The sequence below is a fragment of the Eptesicus fuscus genome, chromosome 3, assembly GCF_027574615.1.
Source record: "Eptesicus fuscus isolate TK198812 chromosome 3, DD_ASM_mEF_20220401, whole genome shotgun sequence".
Classification (NCBI taxonomy): Eukaryota; Metazoa; Chordata; class Mammalia; order Chiroptera; family Vespertilionidae; genus Eptesicus; species Eptesicus fuscus.
In genome coordinates this window covers 94,896,493-94,924,072 of record NC_072475.1, presented here as the reverse complement: position 1 = coordinate 94,924,072, position 27,580 = coordinate 94,896,493, and the positions used below count along the sequence as shown (strand labels likewise).

Genomic DNA, 27,580 nt, shown 5'->3' with positions numbered 1-27,580 from the left:
ATGGAGGATAATGTAGGTTTCTTTATAAAACTTCAAGACAAAAATTAGACAAAGAAACTTTAAAATACTGTACATCTATCAACTTTACCTGAATGAAATCCAGGTCCCTGGCAAACTTAAGCATTCAGAACATAGCTAAGAGCCAGGAAATGGGCAAAAAATAAAAGGCTTTTTACATACAACATTTTAAGTCACAAAGCCCATGTAATGCAGTGTACTTATAGAAAGACACCTCCAACTGCCACTGCTAATTACAGTAGCTTGAATGGTGATCCCCAAAAAGATATGACAATGTCCTAATTCCAAAACCTATGACTGTTACCTTATTTGGGAAAAGGGTGTCTGCAAATGTAATTAAGTTAAAGCTCTTGTGATCAGAACATTCTGGATTATCTGGATTGGTCCTAAATCCAATGACAATGTCCTTAGAAGAGACATGCAGAGGTGACAGACACAGAGAAGATCATGAAGGCAGAGACTGCAATGATAGCCACAAGTTAAGAACATCATCAGTCTGGCTGGTGTCATTCAGTGATTGAGCGTCAACCTATGAACTAAGAGGTCACGGTTTGATTTCCAGTCTGGGCACATGCCCAGGTTATGGCTCAATCCCCAGAGTGGGGCATACAGGAGGCAGCCGATCATTGATTCTTTCTCATCATTGATAAACCTATCTCTCTCTCCTTTCCACACTGAAATCAATAAAAGAATATTTTTTAAAAAGAACATCATTAAACACATGAAGCTGAAAGAAGCAAAGAATGGATTCTCCTCTAGATCCTCCAGAGGAAACATGACCCTGCAGATATCTACCTTGCTTTCAGACCAACCAGTTTGTGATTTGTACGGCATCCTTAGAATACTAATACATCTGTTCAGTCTTTTAAAAATTATTCTCAATGATTTCAGATTGGAAGCTGCAAATCACATGACAGAAGTACCTTAGAACATTAATTGGCTTACTTAGTCAAGCAAAAGGAATTTGAGGTGGCTAATAAAAATACCTGCACTATGTTAACACTACTTAAGAAAAGAAAAAAAAATCATACACTAGAGAAAATCCATGATTTTGAGCCTAGACCAGAGTTCTCAGGTATCTAGCAGCAAAAACAAAGAAGGAAAAATAGTGTTTATAATTCTATAAATGTTTAATTGTCCCTTCTAGTTAAAAATGGCTCTATAAATGATACATATTGAATAACATTTTGAATCATGTACCTGGAAGTCAATTTTAAATAAACAACAAAGACCTTTCAAGATAGTTTTGTGGGGGGTTTTGTTTGTTTGTTTTGTTTTGTATGGATAGTAGTATGATGTTGTTGTTAAGGACACAGACCTTGGAGCCAGGCTGGTGGGTTTGAATCTCAACTTTGCCACTCACTTGCTGTGTGATCACTGCAAGTCAATCTCTTTGTACCTCAATTTTTGTTTCTGTAAAGTGGGAATGATAATAGTACCTATTTAATATTGAGAGTATTAAATTACTATACATAAGACACTTAGAACTGTACTTAGCATATAATTATTGCTCAATATGACACTAGCATTTATATTTCTGCAAAGGCAATACTATAGCAAAGAAGAGTGATGTGTTTCATATACAATGCTTTCTAATAATCTAGATTGGTACAAAAGTAAGTAGGTGTTAAGATGTTGAGGGAAAAAAAAGTGCTATTATGCCAGTGAAATCTGACTTTGATTCTGGTGGACACTAACATTGAGCTGAGGTTTGCTAAAAAAAATCCTCTACTCGGGTACCAATGTGTTCCATAGATCAATGCTAGTAAACAAATGTTTATTACCAATCCACAAAGAGAAAGATATAGAAATTGAGAAAACATGTTTAGAAACTTTAATGTCAATTTGACTGTGTAATTTTATGTTTGAAAAATATAATAAAAATGGAGCTTGTATTGTTATTATTAAAATTTTATTTCTCTAGAAAATTATTTTTTAGAGTTATCAATCCATGACTGGTTGTAGGGGAGGAAAAGAAGCTTTTCTATTATCACCAATAATTTGATAAACTTTGCCCTAGTTAGAACCAGAATTATTTTCAGAAAATTCTTTATTCATGCAAGTGCCCCAATGAGCACATACTAGTTACTCTCAAATTCTTATTTTTTTTTTAAAAAAAGAATAGTGACTTAAAATATTTTAGTAATAAAATGACAATTTATAGTTTACATGTTCAAGGTTATAGCAAAATATTCAAGTAGATCCTATCTATTAAAATTAAATTATGAGATAACTATGCCAAATTATTTAAAGACAAATTGTCAAATATGGGGAATTTGGCTAGATAAGAACCTACTTCATATTCTTTAGGTCTAAATAGCTTTAGAGCTGCATTGGTTGAACCCACTGACAATAAGTAAATAGGCAAAATATAACTAAAAAGACTATAAAAATGTTCATTGACTAATGCAAAATAATCTAGCTACTTTAACCATAAACCCAGCCACACTGTATTCCTCTATAGGACATTGAGTTCTAACCTGAATATAACAATTTTTCATATTTCAGACTTTGAATAGAGCTGAATTCTAGACTCAGCTCTGTTACTTGCAAGCCATATGACCTTGGGCAAGTCACTTTCAAGATTGCAATTTCATCTTCTATAATACACTAGTAGATATAATAAAACATGCATTGGGAATATGTGACATTAAAATATGATAATATCAAAACTAGCACAAGAAGGGGACCAGCCCAAAGCAGCTCAATTATGGGAGGAGGAAGCAGTTGTGCTATAATGGCTGAATCTAATAAAAGTTTCATCAGGTAACCTTCCCCAATTCTGCCTCCACCCCAATAGGAAGACTTGGTGTAGTGCTCTAATTGCTCAGTCAAAGGACATAAAGTTCTGATAATATTGGGGTGAGTTATAATTATGATAAATTATAATGGTTTAGAATACTGCTTCTTGTTAAAATTAATGACAAACATCTTCAAAATGAACCTCTGCAACATTACATTTCTAAATTCCATATAGTCTATAGTAGTGCTTTTTGCTCAAAATAACTCTCTTTTAAATTGCATTATTGGAGGAAAAAAATAAGCTAACTTAACTTCAAAAAACACTGTTTTGATTGGATACTGTAAGGCTAAAAACAAAATGAACTGTATATACACACTATACTCTCTTTGGTAAAGTTAATTTTTACAGAGTTATGAACTAGGAATTCTGAGGCTGCTCTACATGTATGCTACAGTTGTTCAAATAAGTAAATAAATTGTAGATAATGGGAACCAGGTTTCTCACTATCAGTGATGAAAGTTACAAATGAGTGTGGGGTAGATAGAATAAACCCTGTGGTGCTGAATTAGAGTCAGAGATAGCAATATGAACTTAGGTACACACACACACATACACACACACACACACAATTTTAAAAATGTGTATACATGGGTTTGTATAATACATATATTTCTTAGCTCTGTCTGCTGGGAGGATAGAGAAGCAGTGACAATAGGATATCTAGTGCCCAGATTTTAGTTTCTAAACACCATTCTCCCATAATAAGAACCAAGGCTCCTCGAAAGAATGACTAATTCTAGGGCTGGATAAGGAAAATGCAAGATGAGCCTGGAACATTGTATAGTGCCATAAGGTAAGGTAGTGTTTAAGAAAAAGGAGAAGAATATGGAGTTATCTCAAAAGGGCACAGGAGCCAACCAGAAAGTACCCCAAATGGTCAAGGCAGGAATCATTTAAGCAACAAAATAAATAGCAGTAGTATTAGACTCTTAGAAGTAATAGTATTTATAATGCCAAAGAGCAAAGTAAACATCCATGAGTACCTCCTAATATACATAATTAGAAGTAATAGTATTTATAATACTTAGAAGTAATAGTATTTATAATGCCAAAGAGCAAAGTAAACATCCATGAGTACCTCCTAATATACATAATTAATTGAACCAATAAACAAATGGGGGAGAAAGAAATAATCTTCCTTCATGAAAATTCTAAATTATGTAGAGCCTCCTTCCTTCAGGAGGTGGAGCTTAATTCTCAACTGGAATGTGGGCTGGACTTTAGTTATTTGCTTCCAAATAATAGAATATGAAAAGAGAAAAACAGTAACTTTACAGTCAGACTCCACGTTAACCAAGTGATCAAAGTTGACACCACCAATAACAAGATATGTTGATTTGATATGTCCCTTGATATGATGTGATAAGAAGCACACCTTGCCTTGAAATATTCTTTCCAAAAATCAATTGAGAATTCCTAACTGTGAATAAATATCAGATAAAACCAAATCAAAAGATCAATACTATTAAATTTTTCAAGGTTGTAAACAACAATGAAAGACTGGAAAACTCACCAATTGAAAGAGACTAGCATACATGATGAATAAAAGTGAAGTGGTGTCCTAGAATGAATTTTGGAATATAAAACAAGATAAAATATTAGTAAAATCTGCAGTTTGTTTAATAGTATTATACCAATCTAATTTTTTTAGTTTTGATAAATGTCCTTGTATATGATATCGGCAGTAGAGGAAATTGAGTAAAAGTATATGGGAACTCTGTACTGTCTCTGCAACTTTTCTATGAATCTAAAATTATTCCAAAATAATTGTTTTCAAATTTACAATATGAACTATGATAAAATCTTAATATTTTTTATTTTAGGTAGAAAATGTAAGTTTCAAAAATGATTTTTCTTTCATTTTAATTTTTTTCTAAGAGAAAAAATATTGTAATATTTGATTTCTCCCTTTCTCCCAATGGTATTTAGTGATTTACACAGACCTTAGTTAATGTAAATGAAAATATATGATAATATTTTAATAATATCATAGTTAATTAAACATTTCTAACTTCTAGTGGAATTCAGTGTAATGGGTTTTCTGGCTTCTATTCATTCTTTGAATTTACCAGGCTGCCACTTAGTTATATGGTGGCATAGAATTCTGAGAAATTTAAAGGAAATGCTACAAGTACCTAATTAATCCTTACAAAGTTGAGATAATCTGATCATTAAAAGAACAATGTGTGCCTGGCACTGAACTAGAAATTTTTAATTACCATTTTGTACTTTGCTGATAACCTGATCTTCAATGAAAAAGGACTGTCTAGATAAAAGTTTAAAGCACAGAATTGCAGGAAATCACAGGTAAATGGCCTAGATTTGAAGAATTTCTTTTTCTCATTTTGATAAAATTTTCTCTAAACCATTTGAATTTTAAAACAATTTTAATGGAAACTCCTCATTCTGCTTATCTTTCTAACTAGCTGTATCATTTCATTTTAGTAACTAATACAAATTTTAATAACATTGAGTCACTTAAGCCAATGAACACTTGCTTTCTGATCTGAGTCACTTAAGCCATTGAACAGTTGCTTTCTGATCTGAGTTAGTTCTTCCACTATTTGCTTCCATTTATTTTTATTCAAATGTTTCCATCTTTTCTAGAAGAGTTTCCTATTTTTCAAGATATTTTTCTTCTCTTTTTATTAGCATTTGTAATAATGTCTTTTTAACTTGAAAAGATTCACAGTGTTCATACATAATGCAGTGAAACCTAAGTTATTTATCAACTAAAGGATTTAAAAAAAAAATTATGTCCTTACAAAAAATTAGCAATCTAGGTGTAAACTATATCAAAACTGTTTTTGAGAACTTTTTCATAGATAATGAATCTTGTAGATATCCCTGTATGCCCCACATTCAAGAACACCTCCTAAATTAACTCTAATTTAAATTAACTCTACATTTCCTGGGCCAACTATATTAAATTATTTTATGAGAAAGTTTATCACTTCACCTGACTCAATATTCTATCAGTTATACTATACATCTGGTCTAAAAAATTTCTGGACAGAGAAAAGTTGAAACTTTTCCTTAGTAGGATAAGGTCAGAAAATTCTTTTAAGATCTAAGAATAGTTCCAATATAAAAGGATTTGTAGAGGCTGGATCTGAGATACTAATTCCTGTGAAATTATCACCACGTATTAAATGATAGGTGCTCTTGCTGTATCCAAATTTGTTTTTCTTTTCTTTTTCTTCTCTCTCTCTCTTTTTAAAGTGAACAGTATTTGGAATATAATTTATTTCTCATTAAAATGATACATCTCTAAAGTAGGGGAATATAGTTTAAATTACATACATATGTGTATATAGAAATTTTTATTTAATAATTTACCATAAGCTGAATTTTCTACAGAAGCATTATGTATAGAGTTTCTTAATCTTCTTATGCCCCATCTTCATTATTAAGATCAGCTGGCTGCCGAAACCGGTTTGGCTCAGTGGATAGAGCGTCGGTCTGCGGACTGAAAGGTCCCAGGTTCGATTCCGGTCAAGGGCATGTACCTTGGTTGCGGGCACATCCCCGGTGCGGGGTGTGCAGGAGGCAGCTGGTCAATGTTTCTCTCTCATCGATATTTCTAACTCTTTATCCCTCTCTCTTCCTCTCTGTAAAAAATCAATAAAATATATTTAAAAAAAAAAAGATCAGCTGGCACTTCAGCATCAGGTCAAATGAAGTAACAAGAACTGGATTTACCCTTCTGCAAGAAACATCAACAATAAAAATATCAAATCAAGGTGCATCAGGCAACCAAAAATAGAGATCCCTGAGAGATGGGAAACAAATGAGGTGAGCCCTGTGAATGTCCTAGCTTACTGCCATGAGAGAATTTCCAAGCCACAGTTAAGGGAAGAGGAACACAGGCAGAACACAGGCAGAGGAAGGGGAAGCTGAGTTCCAGAGAGAACAAACAAGCTAGAGTTCACATGACAACATGATAGAGGAGAGAACTGCACAGAGAAATAACCTAGATTCAAGCAGAAGTTTCATATTAAGTATTCCAGAGTACCGATTTATGTTTGCATTTGAGAAAATTTCAAAGACTGAAAAAACCACTCAAAAGAATTAGGAACAGTGTTTGACATTCACACAGGGCCAGAAAAAGTACCTATTGCCTACAACCAGATTTAAAGCACTAATCATTCCTGCAGCATTAGGTAGAGTACTCAGAAAGGTCTTGTCTCATTAGTGGGAGGATAATTAGCTGTATGCTGGGTACTTTTATGGAGCCACAAATTGTAAAAGCAAGATCCAAAAGAATTTGTTTCCATGTAATTTAACTGCATATAAGAACAAACCTTAAGGACATTTATAGGAATAGGAAAACATCCACTAAGCAAGTAAAATCCACAAGTTCTGGCATCCAATCAAAGATTTGAAGACATGCAAATAACAAAGCAGGAAAACAATACCTATATTGAGAAGAATAATTAATCAATCAAACTGACTTAAAACTGACATACGTGTTAGGATTAGGAGAACCAAGGACATAAATACAGTTATTCCTGGAATACATATGTCTAAAAAGTTAAGTAGAAATATTGAAGATATGAAAAACACCCACATCAAACTGCTATTAACTAAAATATCTGAAATGAAAATTGAGGGTATTGAAAAAATAGTAATAGGAACTATCTACAATTTAAAACAGAAAAAAAATAATTTCTTACCAATGCAAAGAACACCAGTGAACTATGGAACAACTTCAATGAACTTTTTATGAAATTGGATCCCTAAAATAATGGAGAAGAGGCATACAAATAGAGGGGTGAGGCAAAAGTAGGTTTACAATTGGTTGTTTGGAAAAAGACATGCAGTTTATGATTATAATAGACTAGAGGCCCGATGCACGAAGATTCGTACAAGAATGGGCCTTCCTTCCCCTGGCTGCCGGCACTGCCTTCGCTCCGGCAGGAGCCGTCTTTTCGCTCTGGACCGGAGCCACCTTTCCACCTTCCCATGCTGCCCAGAGGAGAGGCCTGGAGTGGCTGGGGTGGCCTGGATTCCCCGGCCGCTTGGTGCCTGTGTATGCAAATCAACCCGCCATCTTTGTTGGGTTAATTTGCATACTCACTCCTGATTGGCTGGTGAGTGTCATGAAGGTATGGTCAATTTGCATCTTACTCTTTTATTAGTGTAGATTTATTAACTGTTTCCTGTATTCACAACTGTAAACCTACTTCTGCCAACTCCTGTAAATTTGAAGACACAGTGGCAAAAAATTTCCAAATTTTTTGAAGATTAAGCACCCACATTGCAAGAAACTACATGAGCTTTAAGCACACAAAAAATGTGAAGAAAACTGCATAACACACTTCATAATGAAATTGCTTAAAATGATATAAAGAGAAATGTGTTAAAAGCATCAAAGGAAAAAGGACATATTGTATATAGGAAACAAAAATAAGGAAGACAACAGTCTTCTTATTGGAAAAATTCAGACAGTGGAGCAACATTGTTAAAGATGTTGTGAAAGAAAATGTCGACAATTGGTTAAGCAGAAATATTGAAGCACCTGGTGGAATAGGAGGCACCATCCTGGGAGTCAACATCCATCTGTCACAACAAAGACCAAAAGGTTCTGCGCAAGGAGCCCAAGAACCAGGACATCTACCTCAGGCTGTTGGTCAAACTGTACAAGTTTCTGGCCGGAGGAACCAACTCCACCTCAACCAAGTGGTGCTGAAGAGGTTGTTCATGAGCGCACCAAATGGCCATCTCTGTCCCTTTCCCGGATGATCCGGAAGATGAAGCTTCCTGGCCGGGAAGACAAAATGTCTGTGGTTGTGGGACTATAACCAATGACGCATGTCCAAGAGGTGCTCAAACTGAAGGTGGGTGCACTTTGTGCGAGCAGCGGAGTTGGAGCCACATACTCAAAGCTGGTGGCAGGATGCTGAAATCCTCACCTTCCACCAGTTGATCCTGGATTCCCCCAAGGGCTGTGGCACCTTGGTGCTCACAAGGGCCCAGAGGTGTCCAGGCATTTTTTTTGCAAGGCCCTAGGAACCCCTCACCGGCACACCAAACCTACGTATGATCCAAGGGCTGGAAGCTCAAGCTCGCAAGAGGCTCAGGCCAGCCACGGCTACCTTGTTATTAATAAAAAAAACAAAAACAAAAAAAACACACACACAAGATTTTGGATACTGAAAGAGAGAGAGAGAGAGAGAGAGAGAGAGAGAGAGAAAATATCAACAACCTAGACTTTAATACTCAGTGATCATATTGTTCAAAAAGAATGCAAAAAAATAGTTTAGACATACAAAAAGCTGAAAGAATTCATTTTGAGGAAACCTGCAATACTAGACATTTGGCAAGCAGATAAAAAATGATACCAAATGAAAATATGCATCTAAATTAATGAAAACACCAGGAAAGATAACTACATGCTTAAAAAATAAAATTTTATTCTTGTAACTTATATTTCTTCAGAAGATAATTGACTGTTTAAACAAGATAATTGCAATATTTTGTATGTTTATAACATGTATAATTAAAATGAATGAAAAGATAGTAAAAAAATTAGAAGTATAACTGAAAGTGAACTACTGTCTATATATATATACACACTTGAAGGCAGAATGTGATAAGTTAAAGATGAATACAATAAACCTTAATACAATTAAAAAATAACAAAGAGGTATAACTGATAATCTAACAAAAAAGATGAAATGGAATCACTAAAAAATTACTCAGTCAAAAAGAAGACAGAAGATGGAGGAAAACAGAAAGGACAAGAAAACAAATATGAAATGATAGACTTAAACCTCACTATGTTGGCAATCATATTAAATATAATAGATCCAGACATTCAAATTAAAAATAGATAAATCAAATTGTATAAAATGAGAAGACCCAATTTAATATTGCCTATAATAATAGTATACTAAAGATATGCTATGCTGACACTATTCAAAAGGAAGCTGGAACAGCCACACTAATATCAGACAAAATATATTTCAAGGCAAATATATTGCCAGAGGCAAAGGAGGTCATTTCATAATTTTAAAAGGATCTAGTTATCAAAAAGACATAATAATCCTAAATCGTGTATCCAATAACATATTTTCAAAATACATAAGTCAAAAAGTGATAGAACTGACAGAAGAAATAGACAAATTCACTATTATAGTTGGATATTTCAATACTCTTCTCTCAATATATGATATAATAAATAGAAAATCAATAACAGTATAGAATAGTTGAACAACATTACCAACACACTTAACCTAATGGAAATTGCTATAACCTCTGTCCAACAAAAGTAGAATGCACACTCTTTCAGGGAATAAGGGAAATTTACCAAGATAGACTATATTATGGACAATAGAATAAAGTCTCAACAACTTTAAAGTGATTAAAGTTAAAAAGAGTGTGCTCTATGACCACATGGAATTAAATGAAAAACAAAAAGAATAACATATCTGGAAAAATCCCCAAATATTTGATAATAAATAATACATTTCTAAATAACACATAGATCAAAGAAGAAATCAAAATAGAATTAGAAAATATTTTGTACCAAATAAAAATAAAAACACAATACAACAGATATCTGGGATGCCACTAAAGCAGTACTGAGGAGAAATTAAATAGCACTAAGCACCTGTATTAGAGAAGAAGAATCAGTAACTTCAGTTCCACTTTAAGAAATTAGAAAAAGAAAAGCTAATTAAACCAAAGTAAATAGCAGGAATTAAAATATCAAAACAGAAGTCAATGAAATAAAGAACAAAAGTTAATAGAGGACTCAAAGAATCCAAAACCTAATTCATTTAAGAGATTGATAAAACTGGTAATTTTTAGAAAATTAGAAAATCAATTCCAGCAGTATTTGAAAAGAATAATATGTCATGAACAAGAAGGGCCTCCCCAGTCACCTGAGCTGGGCATTTTAGATACGCCACAGTATTGTTGTAGTTGAGCCTTGACTGCAGTTGGCATTACTGGGAGGAATTGACCTCCAGGCCAATTGACTGTGAGGACTAGCTGTGACTATAGTGGGAGAGCTGCTGTGCAGGATTTGGAGCAGGATTTGCTTCAGTGGGGCTGTGGTACTCACTGAGTCTGCCTCTTGAGTGTGTTGCTTATGAATGTGGAGTTGTAATCTCCTATGATCTGAGGCTGTCTACCGAATGCACTGGCTCTAGAGCCTCCAGGGAGGTGCAAAGTCAGTCACTGCCTAGGGCCACCCAGCAGGAGCTACAGAGGGATCTGCAGATGGCTGCTATTTGTATTGGGCTTGTAAGTGCCCATGCCAGGTCCAGCTGTTAATCAAGGCAGGCTGGTGTTAGTGCTGGATCTTGGGCCTTTTATTGGTAGGATTAGGGTACACTGACACCAGCTTGCAGCTTGTTTGAGAGATTAGCAAAGTCTGAAGCCTGAGCCAGGACAGGCCATTCATATGAAAAATGTGCTGCAAATAGCTTGGGTGGGGATGTGAATTGGATGGTGTGGGTTCTCAGGGAATAATGAGGGTGGAGCAAACAGTGTGGGCCATGCTGGTGGAAACTTAAATATGGCTGCTAGGGGAGGTCCCAGCACAGGAACAATGACCCCTGTGAGCACCTCTGTCTGAGAGAAAGCCAACCCTGAGTTCCTGCCCACAAGTTCCTGTCCTGATGTGTGGCAATCCAGTTCCTTCCTGTATGAGTCTGGGTCCCCCAAAGCCACCCAGTGCTGGAGCTCAGAGCAAGTAGGACTAAGCCCTTTAGAAGGAACACCTGGGTCTCCACCCACCTCTGTATCACTCAGCCATAATCCCTGCTGGCTTTTACAGCCCAGAGTTATAGGGACTTCTCTTACCAGCTCTAGAACCCTAGGCTGAAGATGTGCTGTGGAGCTGGGACCCCTTGTTTCTCACAGTAGGCTTTTGCAGCTAAGATAGCCCTCACAATTGAAAAAATGGCACACATAGGTGTCAGACTAGCCTGTTCATGCCTCTGCCCCTCTTACCAGTCTCAATGTGCTTTCTTCTTTACTTCCCTAGTTGTAGGACTTCCATTGAACCAGCTTTCAGGAATCTGGATTATGTATATTCTGTATTTTAGTTGGAATTTTGATGTGGTTATGGGATGTGGCAAGTACAGGTGTTTATCTACGCCACCATCTTGGTACCTTGCCTCATTACCCTCTTTTTAGATTTTCTTAATACTACACTGCCAAAACTTACCTTACCACAGTTGCCAGTGAGTTCCATGTCAATAAAATTCCAGTTTTTATATAGTATGATTTTTCAGCAGTATTTGACACTGTTGCTCCTTACACTGGAAACTTCTTCCTTGTTTTCTTTAATAAAAAAAGTTCTAGGTTTTTCTTCTACTGATATCACAGTGCCATTTTGATCTGTTCTGTCACCTCTTTCTTTCCTGCCTGATCCTTAAATATTAGAGTTCCTCTGGAATTTCACCCCCATTTCTGTTTTATGTTTTCCTCCAGTATTATTCCCCTCCCTCTGCCCCCGAAATGGTATCACCATGTACCCAGTTACTTAAGAGAGATTATTGGGACTCTTGCCATCCTTCTTGATGGCTTTTTTTTTCTTCACCACCTCAATAAATCCTAAAGAGTTTATCTTCACATTGTTTTCAGGTTTATCCACATCCCCCCAGCTCTATTGCCACCACCCTGATTTAATTCCCAGCACATGGCCTCACCTGGAGTACTAGAGTGGCCTTCAAATCAGTCTCCTGCATTCAATCAATCCCTTCTCTAAACTATTCTTTACTCTCAGCTAGAGTGTTAAATTTTTTTTTAAATAAAAGTATTCAATGAGTTAATTCTTGCTTGAGACCCTTTAATGGCTTTCCATTTCTTTTAGAATAAAGCCTAGACTTTTTAAATGGCTTTCAGGGCTTCCCACAGTGTGGATGGTCTCCAATTATTATCTTTAACTTTATCCTTTACATGATTCCTTCTGTATGTTTCATTCACACTTAGTTTTTTTGTTTTGTTTTGTTTTGTTTTTGTGCTTTAGAAAGGAACTATTAGTGCTCTAGCCTATGGGTTCTCAAATAAACTGACTCTCTCCAAGCCTGGGAGCCCTATCCCATTCCCTACCAAGTTAATGTGTATCCATCTTTGATGTCTCAAATAAGATGTCATCTCCTTCACCCTTACCAGACACTAGGTTGGACCTCATAACATATTTCAATCTGTTTTATAATATTTGTTACACAAATAATTACTTATTTTATGTCTCCATTTGTTGCTATATTATAAACTCCATGAGGGCAAAAGCCATATCTATTCTTTTGCTACATCCCTAACACCTAGTCCAGGCCAGGTTGATAACAAATGCTAAAAAAAATAAAAAAATAAATAAATGAATGAGTAAATGAATGAATGTCTTTTCTCCAGAGTCTACTGTGTGACTATTTATAAGCTATATTATGTTGTATTATAATATTATGATAAATTATATTATTAATTTGCTAACTATTTGCTATGGATAGATAGAAGGTCTACTTGTCCCAAAATATCTTACCTGGTAATCTCTCATAACTTCTCTCCCTTGCTATTTGTAGTAAAACTGCACTGCTTCTACCCACACTTATTTGGAATCCCTAATTATAGAATAAAAATATTACTTGATTTCTAAAAAGTCTGTGTTAAATGCATATATATATTTTTTTCTTGGGGGCAGAATGCCACTTCCCTTTCTTTGGCCCATTGGAAGGATTATTAGATTTGCTAATTGCTAAACTTATCCCTGAAGATATCCTAATAGATAAAAAGCCAGGGGCCATCACAACCTAAACAACCAGACTGATGACCGAACAGCAGGCTGCATGGGGTGATCAGGCCAGCAGGGGGTTAGTGAGGGATGACCAAACGACTGAACAGTAGGCTGCATGGGGAGGCCAGGCCAGCAGGGGGGTTAGTGAGGGATGACCAAATGACTGAACAGCAGGTTGCGTGGGGCAACCAGGCTAGCAGGGGGGGCAGTTGAGGGCAACCAAGCCAGTGGGGAGGGGCAGTTGGGAGTGACCAGGCCGGCAGAAGGGGTCAGTTAGGAGTGATCAGGCCAGTAGGCAGAGGTGGTTAGGGGCAATCAGGCAGGCAGGGGGGGCCAGTTAGGAGCGATCAGGCAGGCATGCAGGTGTGCAATTAGGAGCCAGAGATCCTGGATTTTGAGAGGGATATCTGACTGCCACTTTAGGCCCAATTCCTGGGATCGGGCCTAAACCGGCAGTCAGACATCCCCCAAGGGGTCCGGGATTGGAGAGGGTGCAGGCTGGGCTGAGGGGATCCCCCCCCCTCATGCATGAATTTCATCCACTGGGCCTCTAGTAAGAGAAATAACATACAGCTATTAGGGACTATGAGCTTAACCCAAAAGTAATAGGGCACCCTCTGACATTTATGTTTGGGAATACTAAGTAAGAAATTTTGACATCAGAAAGAAGGATGACACTGAAAACTAACCTATCCTCCATAACAATTTTGTGGAACTAGCCTAAATGCCTTTAAAATTGATATGTATTTTGGAATAATTATTTTAATCTCAGACAATAGAGTAGTGCTCAGGAATTGGACCCCTGTGCCAGCTCTCTCTGATATCACTGGCCAACCAAAGGCACAATAAAGAAAATGAACTCCAGAGGAGTAAATGGTGCCAAGTTGCATGACATAGATTGGAGGGAACCCAAGCACAGGCCTTAAACTGTGTTCTAAAATTAAGGCCAAATCAACAAAATTACTTGCACATAATTTTGAGTTGATGAAAGAACTGTGAAAGAAGTCATGTAAGTAAAATATATAACATCCTTGGTATTTGATACTGGAAGTAGTACAAGGGAAAAAGACATATCAACATACATAAGCTTACTACATTTCATTAATTCTATGGTGCCCCTTCTACAAAATGGGGATGTAGCTTACAATTGAAGATGTGTTATATTTAATTACAATATATTTCTTTCTTAGTGGTGCATGTAATGGTGTGCCTCATAATCATGGTCACCTTAGACCAGTGGTTCTCAACCTTTCTAATGCCGCGACCCTTTAATATAGTTCCTCATGTTGGTGACCCCCAACCATAAAATTATTTTCGTTGCTACTTCATAACTGTAATTTGCTACTGTTAATGAATCGTAATGTAAATATCTGTGTTTTCCAATGGTCTTAGGCTCTACAGCAGTGGTTCTCAACCTGTGGGTCACAGGTTGAAAACTGCTAGCAGGGTCGCTTAAGACCATCAGAAAACACAGATATTTACATTATGACTCATAACAGTAGCAAAATTACAGTTATGAAGTAGAAACAAAAATAATTTTATGGTTGGGGGTCACCACAACATGAGGAACTGTATTAAAGGGTTGCAGCATTAGAAAGATTGAGAACCACTGCCTTAGATTGATGAAATACAGTATTTGCTTATAAATATGTCCTGGTAGGTTCACCCTGTAGGAATACTACTTCATGACCAGGCTAGCAGAACTCAATTTTTTATGTAGTTTTAACCCTAATTTTTCTCATTGGAAGAGTGAACTGCTCTTCTCCTGGAACCTTTTAGTTAGAAATGGTAGAAGAGGGAATTTGTCGTTGACGTTTGTATCCTAAAGAGCATATGCTCTAAATGGAGTCTTTAATTTATTTGTTGCCTCAACTGATTTATTTTGCTCAGTGAAACAAAATTTAACAATAGTAGGAAATATTTATTTTGTAATCAGCAGTTGCCAACCAATACAAGATTATTACTTTGTTTTCTTTTTATTCAAAACTAGAAGCCCATTGTATGAAGATTTGTGCAATAGGCCTTCCTTCCCCTGGCTGCTGGCACCGGTTTTCCTCTGGCATCCAGGACCCAGGCCTTCAATAACGCTACAGCGGAGAAGCCAAGCCTCGAGGCTTCTCTGCTCTAGCCACAGCGGAGAAGGCAAGTCTTTAAAGTCTTCAGTCTTTAGTTTTCACTTGGGCCGGAGCCTTCAGTCTTCACTCTGTGCCTGCATATGCAAATCAACCCACCATTTTGCTGGGTTAATTTGCATACTCACTGCTGATTGGCTGGTGGGCATCGTGGAGGTATGATCAATTTGCATATTTCTCTTTTATTAGTGTAGATTATTTTAATCCATTGTGACTTGATATATATTTTTTCTTTTCCTCCCTCATCTCTATTAATAAGATAATAGCAAATAAGAAGTTTTGTTTTTTTTTAAAATATATTTTATTGATTTTTTTACAGAGAAGAAGAGAGAAAGGGATAGAGAGTTAGAAACATCGATGAGAGAGAAACACCGATCAGCTGCCTCCTGCACACCCCCTATTGGGGTTGTGCCCGCAAACAAGGTACATGCCCTTGACCGGAATCGAACCAGGGACCCTTGAGTCCGCATGCCGATGCTCTATCCACTGAGCCAAACTGGTTTCGGCGCAAATAAGAAGTTTTAAAAATACTACTCAGATGGAAATTTTCAATTTCATATCTGCTAGCATTAATAAAGAGATTAAGTATTGTCATATTTTTATTCTCACAAAAACCTTAGTAGGAATGCTATCCTATCTAATAATAGACAAATATGCAAATTGACCATACCTCCAACACACCCACAAGCCATGCCCACAAGCCACGCCCATCATCCAATCAGAGTGAGTTTGCAAATTAACCCAAACCAAGATGGCTACAGCCACAGAGAGCAAGGTTTCCTAGGTAACAGAGGAAGCCAAGCTTTCTGCCTGCCCTTGCCAGGCCTAAGCCTCCACTCAAGCTACAAAGTTTCAATTACAGAAGGTAAACAAATTCAAACAAATGGCGGCAGAATGGAGCTTGAGAGAGCAGGCCAGGGTTGCCGCCGGCAACTGGGGAAGCAAACTTTCCATACACCCTGGCCGGGCCCACCCGCTTAAGGCAACAAAGTTTCAATTATAACCCCAACACAAATGGCTGCCGCCGAGGAAGGAGCCCCAGGCTTGGCTCTGCTCCAGGCTACAAAGTTTCAATTGTAGAAGAAAAATAAATTCTAGATACCAGGGCCTCTGCTTGGGTTGCCAGGGGCATGGCCGGCCTGCAAACCACCACAGGCCCCTCGCTCAGGCTGCCCCACACCCCAAGGGAAGCCCCACCTGATCCGGGACGCCCTCCAGGGCAAACCAGCTGGCCCCCACCCCTGTACCAGGCCTCTATCCTATCTCATAAAAGAGTAATATGCAGATTTCTCATCACTGCAACACACAATATAGCTGCCCTCATGTGGTCAAAGAACCTGCCCCTATGTGGACACAAGATGGCCACCACAAGATGGCCAGCAGGAGAGGGCAGTTGGGAGGCATCCGGCCTGCAAGGGAGAGCAGTTGAGAGGGACCAAGCCTGCAAGGGAGGGCAGTTGGAGGTGATCAACCCTGCAGGAGAGGGCAGTTAGGGGTGACCAGGCTGGCAGAGGAGGGAAGTTGGGGGCAAACAGGCTGGCAGCAGAGTGGTAAGGGGGTGATCAGGCTGGCAGGCAGAAGTGGTTAGGGGCAATCAGGAAGGCAGGCAGGCAAGAAGTTGGGAGCCAGCAGTCCTGGATTGTGAGAGGGATCCCAGATTGGAGAGGGTACAGGCTGGGCTGAGGGACAAACCCCCTCCATGCACGAATTTTGTGCACCGGGCCTCTATTATTGAATAAAAATTATTTAATGTGTGACTATTTTTATTAGAAATAAGCAAGATCATATTTTAGTGTTTTCAAAAACTACTTTTAATGGTAATTATTAGTAAAAAACTTTACTTTTGAAATAAACTTATTTAGAATAGAATTCTTGTCACATCAGTTTTTAACTTGCTGTGTTAACATAATAGGGCCACGTTGATCTTCAATCAACTTTTGGAACATTTACCAAACTAGACCTTTATGTGTAGTACCCCTTCCACATTAGTCTCCTGCATTTGTTGAGCTAATGTGTCAATACACCTATTCCTTAAGCTGGTATTTTTCCATTTTGAAGAGTAATGTTCTTGGCCAGCTCTTTCTGATATAGACTAATGATTGAATTCTCCATCCTCTAACTATGTCTGTAAACACAGCCCTTAATCGGCAAAGTCAACTTTTGACAATTGAAAACATAAACATAACAGATAGGCTAATGATACACACAAATCAATTACATTGATTTGTGCTTGCAATGTTGATGCATCATTTAGTTTTGCAGACAGGTATCCTTAATCAGACAGTACAGAAGTTACCTTTGGTTCCCAGAGAAGTTTTTCTTAGAGCACTGAACCTCAAATGTGCTTTAGCACTACATTCATTTTAATAGTCAGTGGTGATGCTTGGATTTGAATCGTGCTAACATTCAGTTGTAATTTTCTCAGTAATTTATAGTGCTTTGTGATTTTCGCTTTTGAAAAGAGGAAAAAAATATATCAGAGCCATCACAAATCTTTCATACCCTGATACCCTACTCTCCCTCCAATCCACAGATCTTTTATTAAATTCCACTATGCCTCTGTAGGAAATGTGAATAGTCATTGAAACTGGTTCTATGCCAGGATTTGAAAGCCAGTACTCTGAAAAATGTATCCAGTGTATATTAAATGAATACCAAACTTCCTGGCAATGAAAGAACTAATAGGAGACTATGACCAGTTAAATTTAGAAAAGAGATTACAAACAGTCCATGGGTTTTTATTTCAAGGTCATTTAGAGATGTGTTCTCTTAGTCCTGTGGGATTCCATCCCAGTTGGATTCCATTTCACATGTGGGGCAGTCTTATTTTTTTCAGCCCATAAGTACTTTTAAAGATATATAATAAAGGTAACTAATATTTGTTAAATATTTACTCTTTCCTGAGATTGTGCTAGATGTTTCCCTTTAAATCTAATAATTAAATAAAAATAATACAAAATAATAAAATGAGCTAATGTTTTTTGGACACTTACTAGGGGAAAGATGGTTTGCTAAGTAGTTTCCATTCTTACATTATACTTTTTACCATCAAGTTAGTGAGTTTTGCAAATAAATAAATGGATGCTTACAGATGTTCCACAAATTGTTGAAAATGGCTGCTACTTTAACTAAATGGCAGAGCAAGATTCTAATCTCCATTTTTTGTCTCCAAAGGCCATATTCTCAGAAGAATGTCAGTAGAAAGGTTTTGGAATCAAACTTTGCCTTGATATTTTCATTTATGGTAATAATAATACTTACGTTATAGGATTCCAGGGCAGGAGGAATAGGGAAATAGGAAAGTTAAAAGAAGGCCAATCAATGTGGACAATTTGCAGCCAGTTTGTAACTAACAAGCCATTGATCTTCCCCAGCCAGCACACAGAGCAAACGGTTCAAAAAACTTCTCTCATGAGAGAATGCAGAAAGGGGGTGGGGGGAAGGGGGAAGAAAAAAAGGGCTGTTTTACTCCCTAAGCAGAGAAGCCAGCAGTTCTCAATGCTTGGCAAGATAAAGTTGCCAGGTGCTGCTCATGAATTCTGGGAAGGCCACAACAAAGTAAAAAAGGACCTTGAGAATTAATCTGTACCAAAATAGTCAGCAGAGGAATTTTGAGCCCTATAGAAAGGAGGGTTTCTCACCCGACTTGCTATTCAGATTAGCTGAGGGCCTGTCTGTGTTTCATAAGCCAGATGTATAGGTTTGCTTACCTTTTTTTTTTTTTTTGCTTTATTCAATAAAGATGCATGCTTTAATTACTTTAATAAATTGGCTTTTCATGACGCAGTCAAGCTGTCTCATATAAATTCATTTATATGAGAAGACAAAGATCGAGGTTGGGGACAACCCTCTCCCACTAGCTCAAGGGGCTGTCTGGTAACACCTCTCTGGTGTCTGTGAGAGGTGCCAATAACACTTACCTCAGAGGATGGTTGTGAGAATAAAATTAGTGAAAACACATGAAGTTCTTTGTTTTTTTAAAAAATATATTTTATTGATTTTTTACAGAGAGGAAGAGAGAGGGATAGAGAGTTAGAAACATCGATGAGAGAGAAACATCGATCAGCTGTCTCTTGCACACCCCCTACTGGGGATGTGCCCGCAACCAAGGTACATGCCCTTGACCGTAATCGAACCTGGGACCCTTGAGTCCGCAGGCCGACGCTCTATCCACAGAGCCAAACCGGTTTCAGCATGAAGTTCTTATAATGATAGTGCCTGACACACTATAAACATTCAAGAAAAAGTGGTGCTTTTTATTTAATGACTAGAGGCCTGGTGCATGAAATTCATGCATGGGGCGGGGGTTGTCCCTTAGCCCAGACTGCACCCTCTCCAATCTGGGATGCCTTGAGGGATGTCCAACTGCCCATTTAGGCCTGATCCTAGGGATCGGGCCTAAACGGGCAGTCAGACATCCCTCTCACAATCCAGGACTGCTGGCTCCCAACCGCTCGCCTACCTGCCTGTCTGATTGCCCCTAACTGCTTCTACCTGACAGCCTGATCACCCCCTAACCACTCCCCTGCCAGCCTGATCATCGCCTAACTGCTCCCCTGCTGGCCTGATTACACCTAACTGCCCTCCCCTGCTGGCCTGGTCACCACTAACTGCCCTCCCCTGACAGCCTGGTCGCCCCTAACTGCCCTCCCCTGCAGGCCTGGTTTCCCCCAACTGCCCTCCCTTGGTCCCCCCCAACTGCCCTCCCCTGCAGGCCATCTTCTGGTGGCCATCTTGTGTCCACATGGGGCAGCCATCTTTGACCACATGAGGGTGGCCATCTTGTGTATCGGAGTGATGGTCAATTTGCATATTACTCTATATTAGATAGGCTTTATTAGATAGGATAAAAATATTTATAACCCTGGCTCTGTAGCTCAGTTGGTTAGAGCATCATCCCAATATGCCAAGGTTGTGGGTTTGATTCTCCCGTCAGGGCACATACAAGAAACAACCAATAAATGCATAAATAAGTGGAACAATAGATTGATGTATCTCTCTCTCTCAAATCAATTTTTAAAAAATTAAATAAACAGTAAAAATAATTAAAGATTGTTATATTCCAAAAGATAGTGATCTTTTCTTTATATTTTGATCTTATCTTACTATTATAATTAAAAGCACTAAAATAAAAAAGTTTATTTTTCATTCTAACTACTCAATAATTTAAAAATAGCAAAATGTGAAATATTTATGCAAATTATTATTTAATTTAGTATTTTGGGGATCTATGACTTATTCTATAAAATCAGCATGTCACAGATAAGGATATTTGAGAAGCAACATCTACTAAAAAGCTTTACTATTAGATCCTCAAAACACTATTTCATTTTTTAAATTTTTTTTTTTTATCCCATACAAGATGAGAACTTAACTATAAGGCATTGGTTAAAACTGTGCTTTTAGTTCTCACCATGAAGATAATGTTCAGAGGTCCAGACACTGCTGTAATTTTTAAACCATTCCCCAAATCTTTTTTTTTCTTAATTTATTGATTAGAGAGAGAGAGAGAGAGAGAGAAACAACAATTTGTTGTTCTACTTATTTGTATATTCATTGGTTGACTCTTGTATGTGCCCTGACTGTAGATCAAACCTGCAACCTTGGCATATCAGGACAACACTCTAACCACTTGAGATACCTAGCCAAGGCATCCAAATCCTTTTCTTAATGGACTGGGAAAAATGCTCTTGTATTTGAGTCTTTACTCTGTTTCTCAATTTATTACACATTATCTGGTAGGAGCCAGTCAAAAGGCATTTTGGTGGGACACCTGTTTTTAAAATGGCTGAGTTTTCAACAAAGCATTGATGAAACACTTTTAAAGCTGACATCATTCTCAGTTTAGTACTTGTTATTCCCTTCTCCAGATCTTTGTTTCCCAGTGGGGTAGATTACTTGCCAAGAATGACCACTTTTGCTGAAGTGTTTTTGTAACTGACATCACTCAAGCTCTCAAAAATAGCAGTTTTATCCTAGCTTACAATTAGTAAAAGGCGTTTGAAGTGCAAGGAAACCTTAGAAAGTCATCCCAGCAGGAGTTGGCTCTTAAAGATTGTTTTACTCTCTGCTAGGCCAAAAAAAGTGGCTGGTTAATATAGCTTTTTAGTCATGATTGTGTTTCAAAGACACTTAAATAAGTTATCCTATAGTTGAATAATAGTTGACTTTTTAAAAAAAATCTTTATTGCTGCAAGTATTACATAGGTCCTCCTTTTCCCCCATTAACTTCTTCCAGCCAGTTCCCGTCCCCTCCCCCAGGCCCTCACCACCCCATTGTCTGTGTCCATGGGTTATGCATATGCATACAAGTTAATTGGTTGAGCTTTTCCCACCTACCCTCCTCTCCCCTCCCTCTGAGGTTCAACAGTCTATTCATGCTTCTATATCTCTGAGTCTATTTTGGATCATCTGTTTATTTGGTTCATTAGATTCCACAAATGAGTGAGATCATGTGATACTTAACTTTCTCTGACTGGCTTATTTCACTCAGCCTAATGCTCTCCAGGTCCATCCGTGCTGTTGCAAATGGTAAGAGTTATTTCTTTTTTATTGCCGCATAGTATTCCATTGTGTACATTTACACAATGTATAATTTTTTTATCCACTCATTTGCTGTTGTTGGGCACTTAGGCTGTTTCCAAATCTTGCCTTTAAAACAATAAGGTTGGTGCAATAAGTACAGTATAGAAATCATTAGTGCTGTTCACTATTTCTGATCTCTGGCTACCTAGTGGGATTTTCTTTATTTTCTATTTATTTGGCTTCCTCAGGTGAATCCATGTGACTAGCTATGGCTAAAGGAGCCATGAACAGAAAGAAGCAGCATGGATCACTTTCGGGCCAGAGCACATAATTGCCAGAGTGAGACCCTAATGAATGATCTTTCCTGCTGCCTCTGTGATAGGCACCATTCGAGATAATGGCTGGAACATCCATTAGCTTGATCTCTGAAAGATAATGAAATGTAGAACCCCCAACTGATCTGCACGGGTTGTCCAGAGTGAGGAAAACAATAAACTATGTTGTGTTAGTCACTGAAACAATTAGGGTTGTTTAGTTAGGACAGCATCGGCAAGCCTATCCTGACAGACACACAACAAGAATTGCAAAAGAAAATTTTTGGCCATTCAAATAGCAAACTGTAAAAGGCAAGCTGGCATTTTTAGAAAGTTACATTTATAGTCTTTAATATATAGCAATAATTTTGTTTCATACAAACCTAGATCCTGAAATTGGATCCATGATTTATTAAGTCAATACCTAAATCCTGAATAATCATTATGAAGCAACCACTCACAATGAATTTATGCAATATTTTGAATATTCTTCATGATAGCCCATATTATAAAATCTATTATATTCTCAAAATGAAAAATAAGACATAATAATTTAAAAAAAAATTGCTATCCAGCTATACAATATTCTGTTGCACAGGGGCACCAAGCTATGGTTGCTCTCTTTGCTTTGCTCAGAAATACTTCTCTTAAACTTCATTTCCTATAATAAGCCAATTGTGACATACAGAGATCTTGTATGAATTGTTTTCTATAACCTCATATGGGTGATGAGTTGCCTTTGTTCAAAACCACTATGAAAAGCAGTGCTTAAAAAGTATTTCTTTCTTTCTTTTTTTAATCCCCACCTGAGTATAATTTTTTTCCCGTTGACTTAGAGAGAGTGGAAGGGAGAGGGAGAGAAAGAGAGAAACATCCATGTGAGAGAGACACATCGATTAGTTGCTTCCTGCATGAGCCCTGGCCAGGGCCTGGGCCAGGGAGGAGCCTGCAACCAAGGTAGTACCCTTGACCGGAACCAAACCTGGGACTCTTTGGTCCATAGGCTGACACTCTATCCACTGAGCCAAACTGGCTAGGACTAATTTAATAGTTTTATAAGGCCTATTAATTTAGGCACTATTTTCACAATAACCTAAACCAGTGGTCGGCAAACTCATTAGTCAACAGAGCCAAATATCAACAGTACAATCATTGAAATTTCTTTTGACAGCCAAAATTTTTAAACTTAAACTTCTTCTTACGCTACTTCTTCAAAATAGACTCTGCCCAGGCCGTGGTATTTTGTGGAAGAGCCACACTCAAGGGGCCAAATAGCCGCATGTGGCTTGCAAGCAGCAGTTTGCCAACCACGGACCTAAACTAATACTTTAATTCAGAAAATATTTTTAAAGCATTTAATTGTTCTTTATCATTCTTGCAATGCCATGCTATATTTTTCCTGCAAAATGGTATAAAAGTAAAATTTCTTGTAGTAATGGGTTTTAACAATGACTATAACTCATAGCAAAGCACACACTTTGAAACAAAAAATATTTTGGTTGTTAAGAAATGAAATCATTCCATATTGGGTGATTCAACATAAGATATGGGAAAGTAATTTATTGAACAACTAAAATTTGAACTAAGGTAATGAAATTTAGTTCTTTCATCAAAAGGCAGACATGAGTTCCTTCACCATATGACTGATTAGAATTCTTCTGTTATGCTGCACAAATGAAAGAACAAACTATTTTTATTTTAAATGATAACACTGGATTCTGAAACTGAGTCCTGAAGATTGGATGCAGATTTCAAAGGATAGTACACATGTGTGCATTAATGCAGCTTCTTAAAACTTCACACTGCAAGGTTGCATGAAAACACCTGTGACCATTTGCTGTTCATTGTTGTGTGACAAAACAGATTGGCAAAGTTAATATTTCTATAATTTGTTTCTAAATAAATTTAAAAGCATGTATTAATTGCAACACAAAAGTTATGTTAAAACAATGACTCATTTCTAGTTTTTTAAAAATTCATTTTATTTTTATTTTTAAAGATATATTTCTTTGTTGATTTCAGAGAGGAAGGGAAGAGGAGAGAGAGATAGGAACATCAATGATGAGAGAGAATCATGGACCAGCTGCCTCCTGAACGCCCCCTACTGGGGATTGAGTCTGCAACCCCAGCATGTGCCCTTGGCCGGAATCGAACCTGGGATCCTTCAGTCTGCAAGCTGACGCTTTATCTACTGAGCCAAGTTGGCCAGGGCTCATTTCTAGTTTTGCCTGCTGATTAAAACAATAACCCATATCTATATGCCTCCACTATTTTTCAGTACACTATACTTAAATAATCCATGTGTATAAGAAAAACACCTAAAGTATATTCAATTGTCAACTGTCTAGAATTTTGGAAAGTTGGAACAACATAGTCTGAAATTATATAAATAAAAACTTTATCATATGGTTTGAGTAGAATAAATTATATTTTATTTACATAGCATATCCCATATGTAACAAAAGGAAGCAAGTCAGAAAGGTCCAAGGTAATCAGCCATATATTACAATATTACTATGAATAATCTATAAAACAGAGAATCTTCTTACAAATAGTCATGAGTGATAACTTTAATTCACTTATTTTGACGCAATTTTGAGGTAGCTCATAATAAAAGTTATAGGAAATGTAAAACTATTATTCCAAAATGGAAATATAAAAGGTGAGGATGTGGGATATTAAACAGAAAAACCCCTTTTAACTAACTTCCACTTATTTTTTTTAACTGAATAAAAAGCTTTGCATATCAACCAAAAGAGTGACAAATTAATGTGTATTCACATGCTTTAAGTTTAAAGAATGTTTGTTTATGTGCATGTAATTTTTTAATAATTTCCATATTTTCCAGAAATCAATTAACCAACCAATTTGATCCAATTATGTAAGGACTAGAGGCCCAGTGCATGAAAATTCATGCACTGGAGGGGGTGTTCCTTAGCCTGGCCTGCCCCCTCTCACAGTCCGGGAGCCCTCAGGGGCGGGAGGTGACTTGGCTATCAGTGGAAGGCAACGCCCCCATCACACCTCTGCTGCTGCCACTGCCGGCAGCGCAAGCCTTAGATGGCCCTAGTTACCTGAGCCTCAGGCAACCCTGGGCAGTTGGGCACTTGCCATCCGAGGCTTGCCTGCACCTTGGGCATTGGCTGGGCAGCCCCCATCCGAGGCTTGCCTTCATCTCAAGCCGGCTCTGGGTGGCTGGGGGGCAGAGGGGACTGGGGGACTCTGGAGGCAGGCGCGCAGAGTGGCTGGACCCGCCTGAGGGTGGGCCTGGCCTTGCCGTGCCTGCCACACCAGCAGGGCTGAGGGGACTGGGCACCGCAATCTTGTGGCTGTGGGCGCCGCCATCTTTGAGGGCGTGACAGTCAATTACCATATTCCCTCCTTATTGGCTGTGGGCACCACCATCTTTGTGAGGGTGTGATGGTCAATTAGCATATTCTCTCTTTATTAGTTAGGATAAGAGGTTTTCTAATGCATTAAGATATAATGATCGAGAGAAATAGAAGCAGTTTGGCATAAAACTTTGTTGCAAGCAGACGTGGACTTTCCAGGTAGCTAAATAAAGCTTAAGCTTCAAAGCCCTAACTTGGGTAAGGCTCTTCCACAGCTCTCCACCTACATTTGTAGTTATAATTTTTATTTTTTAAAAATATATTTTATTGACTTTTTACAGAGAGGAAGAGAGAGGGATAGAGAGTTAGAAACATCGATGAGAGAGAAACATCGATCAACTGCCTCCTGCACACCCCCTACTGGGGAGGTGCCTGCAACCAAGGTACATGCCCTTGACCGGAATCAAACCTGGTACCCTTCAATCTGCAGGCCGACGCTCTAGCCACTGAGCCAAACCGGCTAGGGCTGTAGTTATAATTTTTAATTCCTTTTTCTAAAACAGGTATCTCAAAATTATAAAACCTAAGGTTCTATGAAAAGCTTGAATTGTTTATTTTCCCCAAGTTTTTTTGGCAGTCAAGGAAAAATTTAATCACACAATGTTCAGTGTTTAATAACAGGGAAATGTCGAATTCATCAAGAATATAAACCTTTTTTCAGTTGATATGCTCATAGAAAAATTTGCTATTAAATAATTTGTGTGAAGGCATTGAAAAATATAATATAGTCCCCTGAAAATGATGTCATAATCACAATATGCCAATATATCATAGAAAAATGCAACATAATTCTATCTACCGAGTTCCTTTATGTACTCAGCAAAGGCATGCTATTAAAGTGTACTTCACATACTGTTCTTTTTTTCAGGATTGTACAAAAGGGCCCTGGCATCCAGTTTGGTGGGAAAGTGTGTTACGGAGTGTGGGTAGAGAAGAATAATAGCAAACTCAAGTGGGAGGAGAGCGAATAAAATAGAAAGAGATGAGCTAAAAGAGCAAGCACATCGTGTACAGAGAGGATATTATTCAGCCACAGTAAACTGGAAAGACAAAATGTTTTGTGGAACTGATCAACAACTTGTGAAGAATTTTAAACTGCTATCATGCATAAAATGAGAGCAATAAAATTAAAGCATTATTAGTAAGGAGAAAACTGGATTTTCAATGCAGCTAACTGACAGGATGATGCAAAGGTAATTGGTCATGAGAATGTTCAGGATTAGTAAGTGGTTTTCTATTTTAAAAATTGCTTTACCATAATTAAATTACAAAAAGTCTCTGTGTTTTATTGCAGCACATTTCTATATCCTGTATTAAAGAAAATAATATTTCAAATGTAGCATGAATATTACTTCCTAACAATAAGTATTCAAATCAGGATTTGTCCAAAGCTACATTACTGGCACATTGAAGGTACCTGACATATACCAGGTTCTCAATAAATATTTTCAGTAAATTAAAATTTTACACAAAGTCCTCATGAAACTGTGGAAATTTTAAATGTAATTTTGTTACAAAAGGCATAGTATGATTAGAAATATATTTACTGTAAACAGTATTTATTTTAAAACAATTCAATGTGCAGTAAACTGTATGTAAAATAAAAATCACAACTCTACATATAAATTTAATATATTGCACAATATTAG

At 37.5% G+C, this 27,580-nt stretch overlaps 1 pseudogene; it reads left to right on the top strand.

Annotated features, from left to right (window-relative positions):
- LOC129147563 (ribosomal protein L18-like) lies at positions 1 to 26,902 on the top strand (annotated as a pseudogene).
- The last annotated feature ends 678 nt before the right edge of the window (positions 26,903 to 27,580 follow it).